This window comes from Haliotis cracherodii, unplaced genomic scaffold (assembly GCF_022045235.1).
Source record: "Haliotis cracherodii isolate W230 unplaced genomic scaffold, xgHalCrac1.p SCAF_2, whole genome shotgun sequence".
NCBI classification, from domain to species: domain Eukaryota; kingdom Metazoa; phylum Mollusca; class Gastropoda; order Lepetellida; family Haliotidae; genus Haliotis; species Haliotis cracherodii.
Genome location: NW_027266275.1, coordinates 27,095,505 through 27,103,284, shown reverse-complemented (window position 1 = coordinate 27,103,284; position 7,780 = coordinate 27,095,505).

Genomic DNA, 7,780 nt, shown 5'->3' with positions numbered 1-7,780 from the left:
TTACGATCATCTTATCACTAAGATCGCTTTGTGCAAGTAGGCTCTGGCGTCATCACTGCTTTTCACTGATCCATTCCTATGATTATCACCGCTTTTTTGCCTTTTGCCCAATGGAATTTCTTTCTGCAGATAATCGAGACTGGCGTTGACGCTTTATATTAAGCCACTGGTCGAGGTTCGAACCCCAGATTCGTCTGATTGTGATATTCGGCCTGTTACTATTTTACGGAGCGGTCGGGTAGCCTAGTGGTTAAAGCGTTCGCTCGTCACGCCGAAGACCCGGGTTCGATTCTCGACATGGGTACAATGTGTGAAGCCCATTTCTGGTGTCCCCCGCCGTGATATTGCTGGAATATTGCTAAAAGCGGCGTTAAACCATACTCACTCACTCACAACTATTATACTGGTTTCACCAAAGTGTCAAACGTCTTCGACCTGTGCTGGTTTAGGCTTTCAGCCTACAAGGGGCTGACAAGCTGTGAACTTAAATACTGTAGAAAAAATAGCTTTAAACCCAACACATAAGAGCACTAAATCGAACGCTGTAGCAGCATCCTGAGGCCTGAGCTTACAGCCCAGTTTGTTGCCTTAATGGTGGGATCTCGATTGAAAAGACATTTTTCAGGAACACCACTCATACATTTCTCAGATTTTATAGTGTTCCTGTGCCATCGCTAAGATGAAATTACCGTCGCTTCGAAAACGTCATGCGTGGAATGGGATATGAAGTAAATTAAATACCAGTTGTGATACATTACTTCATACTCATCCAATGTCTGGTGGTGTTATAAAAAATTAATCTTCAATGCACACCTTAAGGGGTGATCTGTATTAATACACTGAAACCGCGTTGTAAAATGACGACTGTTGTCATCAGACATGTACAGATATCTCCGTCTCAAGTAAACAGTGGGAGAGCGATGTTGTTCAACACTGCAGTCAACAACATTCGAGGCTTATCACGGCATCTTGTAGTGAGTGGGTGAGTTGAGTTTAACGCCGCTTTTAAAAGTATTCCAGTTATGTCGCGGCGTGTCAGCTTAATGTGGGAGGAAAGCCCGAAGTGATGCATGTCTCGGACGTTTACCTCTTCGGTGAAACCCACGAGCACAGGTATGGTGCTGACAAACCTAGAAACATAATCGGGGCGAACCGGGATTCGAACCCACAATCATAGGTTTCTGGCGTGCCCAAGGGACGTAATTCTGCACAGCAAATCGCGGCGCCTCAGACGACTGGGCCACCCGTGCCCCCCGGCATCTTGTAAATGTTCCAGTCTTGGATTGGCCGAACAGAGACTGAAGGCGTGCGCGATGATGTGGACGATGACACGCAATCAACAATGTCATCTTTCGATAAGCATAGGTTGATGTTAATCAATTCAACCCCGGAATCCCAACGGGGAGTCAACATTATATGGCGCATATAACACAAAGTTGCATAAACTTATATATCTATTAAATTAAATAACATTAACACCACACATTATGTGGGCGTACTTGCATTTTGGGGGTATTTACAGGCGCACCTGCATTTCAGGATACTCGCAGCATCATTATATATGATCTAATATGCGGATTTAAACAAGTTGATATGCACAGACAAACATGAACATCTTCAAAGACCCGTTTGTTTCATGATCTGCACAGACAAACATGAACCCCGTTAGTGTCCTGAATATGAACATCTGTATAGTACATCTTTCATGATCTGCACAAACATTAACAATTATGTTTACTACGGTGTTTCATGATCTGCACGGACAAACACGAACATGTTCATATCCCCGTTAGTTTCATAACCTGCAGAAACACGAACATCTTTTATATCCCCGTAAGTTTCATGACCTGCACGGAAAAGTTCATATCCCCGTACGTTTCATGACCTGCACAGACAAACACGAACAAGTTCATACTCTGTAAGTTTCATGATCTACACAGACAAACATGAACAAGTTCATAGCCCCTTTAGTTTCATGATCTGCACAGACAAACATGAACAAGTTCATAGCCCCCTCAGTTTCATGATCTGCACGGACAAACACGAACATGTTCATATCCCCGTAAGTTTCATAACCTGTACAGACAAACACGAACAAGTTCATAGCCCCGTAAGTTTCATGATCTACACAGACAAACAAGAACATGTTCATAGCCCCTTTAGTTTCATGATCTGCACAGACAAACACGAACATGTTCATAGCCCCCTCAGTTTCATGATCTGCACGGACAAACACGAACATGTTCATATCCCTGTAAGTTTCATAACCTGCAGAAACACGAACAACTTTTATATCCCCGTAAGTTTCATAACCTGCACGGACAAGTTCATATCCCCGTAAGTTTCATGATCTAAACAGACAAACATGAACAAGTTCATATCCCCTTTAGTTTCATGATCTGCACAGACAAACACGAACATCTTCATACACAAAAAACATGAACATCTGTAAAATACCCACAGCTACATAAGCACGGTCAAAAATCCACAATAAACGTAAGTTTATTGTGGACAAATGGCAAAGTACAATCCATCATGACCTACGTTTTTCACATACCGCACAGCTAATTACATGTCAAAATTGAACCTTCAATATATAAGTCTACAATCACAGCTATGTTTGAGACTGGATCGGAGTTTCCGCTTAGGAGTTGCGTGTCCTCAATGAGCAATGTCCCCGTGAAGATCCGGGTAGACAATAGGTGATAGCTTATCGTGAGAGGCGACTATGCTCTCGTAAGAGGCGACTAACGGTATCAGGTGTTCAGGCTCGCTGAATTGATTGATGCATGTCACCGTATCCCAATCGCGTAGATCGGTGCTCATGATATCAATCATTGGATTGTCGGTTCCAGACTCGATTTTTACAGACCGCCGTCATATAGCTGGAATATTGCTGATAGCGGCGTTAAACAACAAACAAACAAAATCAATGAGTAAAATAGTCAGTACATGTAACAGATAGGGCGTGCTAGTTCCGATCTCAACTGCTTGAGACAGTTCACGAGGCTTCGTGTGCATGTCATGTCGTCTGCTCTCATGCATAGGGAGAACAGCGGACACAGTGAACATATGACTTTTGGTTTGGTGTGTGAACTGTGAGCGTCACGACATTGTATCGGATATTATAGGGTTAGGGTTATTATAAGTTGTAGTGTAGCGTTTTCCATTTAAAACGAACACGTTGAAGCGTAATACATGGAGACGGCCGTCTCTTGTGAATGTTTACACATACACATTGGCAGAAATTCTGAAAGACGGGAATCGAATAGGGTAAGGAATAGTTAGTTTAGTCTATACATATTTTATTCAGTTAAATGGATTGGGGATACGTTATTACGCCTCAGAAAACTCCATTTCATAGAAATGACATAATAAATATATAACGTCAACGGCAGAGACTGAACAGAGTCCATTGGGCGTAAAAGGCGAAATAGTGGTAAAATTTAGTGTGGATCAGTGAAAATCTGTGATGACACCTGGGCACACTTGCACAGAGCTATCTTAGTGCTACAACTATTGTAAGCCTATGTTCAAGTATGGGAGTTACGATCATCTTAGCGCTAAGATTGCTTTGTGCAAGTGGGCCCTGGTGTTCGCGAAAAGGGTAAGTACATCCTGCAACACACAAAGAAACAGAGACTGAAAATGATGGGTGATAGTGACATGAAACTGTGGAATGAGGTTCACAGTTACACAATTTATTTAGTCTTAGCGATATAGTGATGTACAGCTTAAACATCAGCTTCCATGAATAGTTCCAATTATTTCCTTGAAATGAGTCACAAATTATAATCCCTGACAGCATGCTTACACTGATTACCTATGGGATAACATGCAACGATGACGTCATCATTCATGAATAACCAAAGAGAGCATTTGAAGATAACATATTTAGAATCGTGACATTTGCATGTCAAAGTAATACGTTCCTTCAGAGATCACTCCAGTCTAAATCGGAGGCTTGATACGAGAACGACGCTCTTAAAAAAAAAGGCTCATAAAAACACTCTTTGAACATTTATTACGGTCGTTTTTTGGCGATTCTTCTCGTGGTGATTCGTGCAGTAAACCGAGGTCGTATGTAAATCGTCGTCCTAATGACGGAAGAGGGTTTTGCCATAAGTCAATGGGAAATGCTAAGGAATACGCTTATCGTCAATACGCTTCAACATACAGAGCCGATAGTGGACTAATTCAGCACCAGAGAGGACCGGTAGATACAAGAGAACATCTTTCATTCTCGGTTTTTGTGAGTTAGGATCCCTTCCCAATTATCATCAGCTAAATAAGCTTAATCGGTGAGAATGATAGATGGCTGTGTGTCGCGAGTTTTACAGAGTCAGACAGCTATCATGGTGATGAAAGGTTGAAATGTAAGAAAGAATTCCTAGCGTTTTCTAGATGGTTGAAACATCGCGTGAATCAATGAACAGAAGCGAGAGAGGTATAGCATTGACTGCATAAGAACGAGGTCTTGCCCTGCTTGAAACATTGACGGTAATGACTACGCTTACCCTATCGGATCTATGCCCTCCCCTGATAGCGGCGCGGACTAATTTCCCTAAGTGGTGTGAAAACGGGTTCTTCTAATTACTGGATCGTGATGTGAATTCGGATTTGAAACCACGACTGCGTCTCCAGAGTCGGAAACAGAGTGGTAACACAATGAACTTATGTCCCAGGATTAGCTGTTGGAAAAGACGAGGGTTTTCAAATATTGATGGATTCTGCTCGTGATATTAGAAGCTTCTCCATGAATATGCCCCTTCCTCTTGAGGGTACACAATACGGGCATTAGCGATATCGGCAAGTGGATGTCCTCTAGCCCCAAGACGCATGTGCCATATGCCTGATTTGTCGGTCCTTTATTATTGATACAACATGATAAGAGATAGAAGTACCCTCGTAGAAGACAAGCGGCACGTACAGACTCTCCATAGGCGAGGTTCCAGGAAGGAATAATTTCATTTCATAACGGGCGTCTCACTGTTCTGAGACCGTAAATCTAATTCCACACCTCTCTCAGTAAAATCACATGGTATGATGGAAAACGTATTATTTGATTTGACACGAACATATTTACATGACTCGTACCTCTGGTTCCCATCTCCTAACTGCACGTGAAGATATAAAAGGTGGAACTGAATACAGATAGCCACCGGGATCAAAGGGAACTTCGATTTTGTTTTTCTAATTGTGTGATTTTGCAAATAAGTTGACTTAGCGAGAATAAGTTTTATTTTGTTGATTGTATAACTGTGCTGAACGAATCCTGGTGTCTGGCGCTGGAACAATCAGAACCTAGCCAAGGCTAAAGTTGTATATATCAATACCTGCCTTTGATAAAGACACAGTGAAGGCGTGTCTTTATCATCCATTACAACACAACACATTGCATATATGCGTTTATGGGGCGTGTCTGTATCCCGCAATGCAATACTCTGAATACAGGCGTTGTCAGGGCGTGTCTGTATCATCTAACAAAAACACACCAGCGACAAAAGCATTTCCATAATCAGAAGACATCTCTACTGACAGAGTCCATTGTATAACTCCGACTTCAGTATAAGCGCGGGATGAAAAAAATATTAAATGTAATTTGGCCAAGAAGTGTAACTTGTTCTTCAGGTATATCGATGATCTGATGTCGTTCAATATAACATAGCTACGCAATAAATCACAAATAAAACGAAGAACGAAGCGTGGTTTATTTCACGATAAAACATTGTTCTATCATGACGTCATTTCTTGAAATTCGAACATACGCTCGCTAGTTGATAGCGTCGTAAATTGAACGACGGTTTTTTTAGAGGGAGGTATCTAGTAAGTTGTTCCCCGTAGATATAGCTGGGCAACGTCGATAAACGCAATGGCCGAACAGCCGCATCCAAAAGTGGGAGAAGTATGACAATCGGGAGGATAGGTACAGAAAATCGACGGGCAAATAATAAGAATATAAATTGGAAAGACCAAATATGCACCCACCTGAACTAGAAAAGGAGGCGACCACTATGACCGCCTCACATGTTATGTAGTTAGATATATGCATAAATATTAATATATAGTGACAAAACACTCACCACAAGACTGTATGACAAGAGGGATGACTTCAACTTTCCAACAGTCAACGTATCCGTGCAGCTCCATCCCTTGGTGTCTACATTTCACAACTTTTGAGGTACAATCAAGCATGATCGTTCTACCAATATTTCAAATAGCGTCATACGCCTCTTGCTCAGAAGTTATTTGATCAAGGTTACGACATTAAGACCTCAGTAAAGCTTTCACAAAGTTTTATGGTAGACATGTGGAGGACATTTCCAAATTTGACACATCAGTGACAAAAGTGATGTCCGATGCAATTCCCTATTTTGACTTGTACGCGGTTCTTTCAGGCGAACAATTCACTTGCCTTAGCATGTGTTCGTGACGAGTGCCACCAAACACCTGTTATCATCACTATTTGATAGTGATTCATGAACACATGCTCATGATATAGTCGGAATCGTACAATCGACTCTGCTTTTGTCAGAGATTTCTAATGAAAATTGAAATAGTTTTGTCACTTTCATTATTATCCCAATAATATCCCAAATTTGACATAGATGTTATCAAAGACGAAGTCCATCATTCACATATCAATCAATCATATTTTATTTTTCAGTTGATTTTATGAAATTATTAATATGATTAGACGATTTACCATCCGAAGAGAATGTTATACCGTGATCCTTATGAGCACTTACAGTTTGTATTTCTTTAGAATATAATATCAGTCTCGAGCTTGTAGTAGCTTGTTTCAGAATGACGAGTATCGCTTCTGTTTTGTCTGGATCGCATGATATAGGCCATTTTTTAGCCAAATCGTTTATGTTGTCAATATTTCTGTTCTAAATGGTTTCTATAACATGATGCTCAGTAGAAGAGAAGTGGCATCTGCAAACAATCGTGTTGCACGGTCAAGACGATCCGCAATATCATTTACACATATAACAAATAAGAAAGGCCCAATGACCAAGTCTTTCGCACTCCAGTGGTAAAATATTGAAGACTTGACAATGCCCGATTTAAAAATATCTTTTGATGTCTATGGCCTCAATAATTTTCCAGCCAGTTTTACACGTTACCTGGTATACCATATGCTTTAAGTTTGCACAACAGTCCCCTGTGGAATACACGATCAAAGGTCTTTGAGACATTATAAAATATCATACCATTATATTCTCGTTTTTCTTAAACATAGGTAGAACGCTTTGAAAAGTGCACACAATTCTCAACTTGTAATTTACACGACTTTTACGAACAACTTTATGGAAACTCACAGTGGCAAAACGATGCTGAACTACATCATGACCCAGGTACCCCGGTTGTCTGCTTTGTTTACAGGCCACCATCGCATGGCAGGAGTACCGCTATGTGGCTTCCGGCAATAAATACTTCAGTTTTTAAAGGAAATTGTGTGAATGGCGGGTGCTGCCAGTTGGGCGGGACATGTTTACCCCTTCCGGTCAACTGTTTTGTTTGTTTGTTGTTTAACGCCTCACTCAGCAATATTCCAGTTATATGACGGCGGTCTGTAAATAATCGAGTCTGGACCAGACAATTCAGTGATTGACATCATGAGCATCGATCAACACAATTGGGATCAATGACATGCATCAACCAAGTCAGCGAGCCTGACCACCCGATCTTGTTAGTCGCCTCTTACGACAAGCAGAGTCGCCTTTTACAGCAAGCGTGGGTTGCTGAAGACCTATTCTACCCCGGATCTTCACGG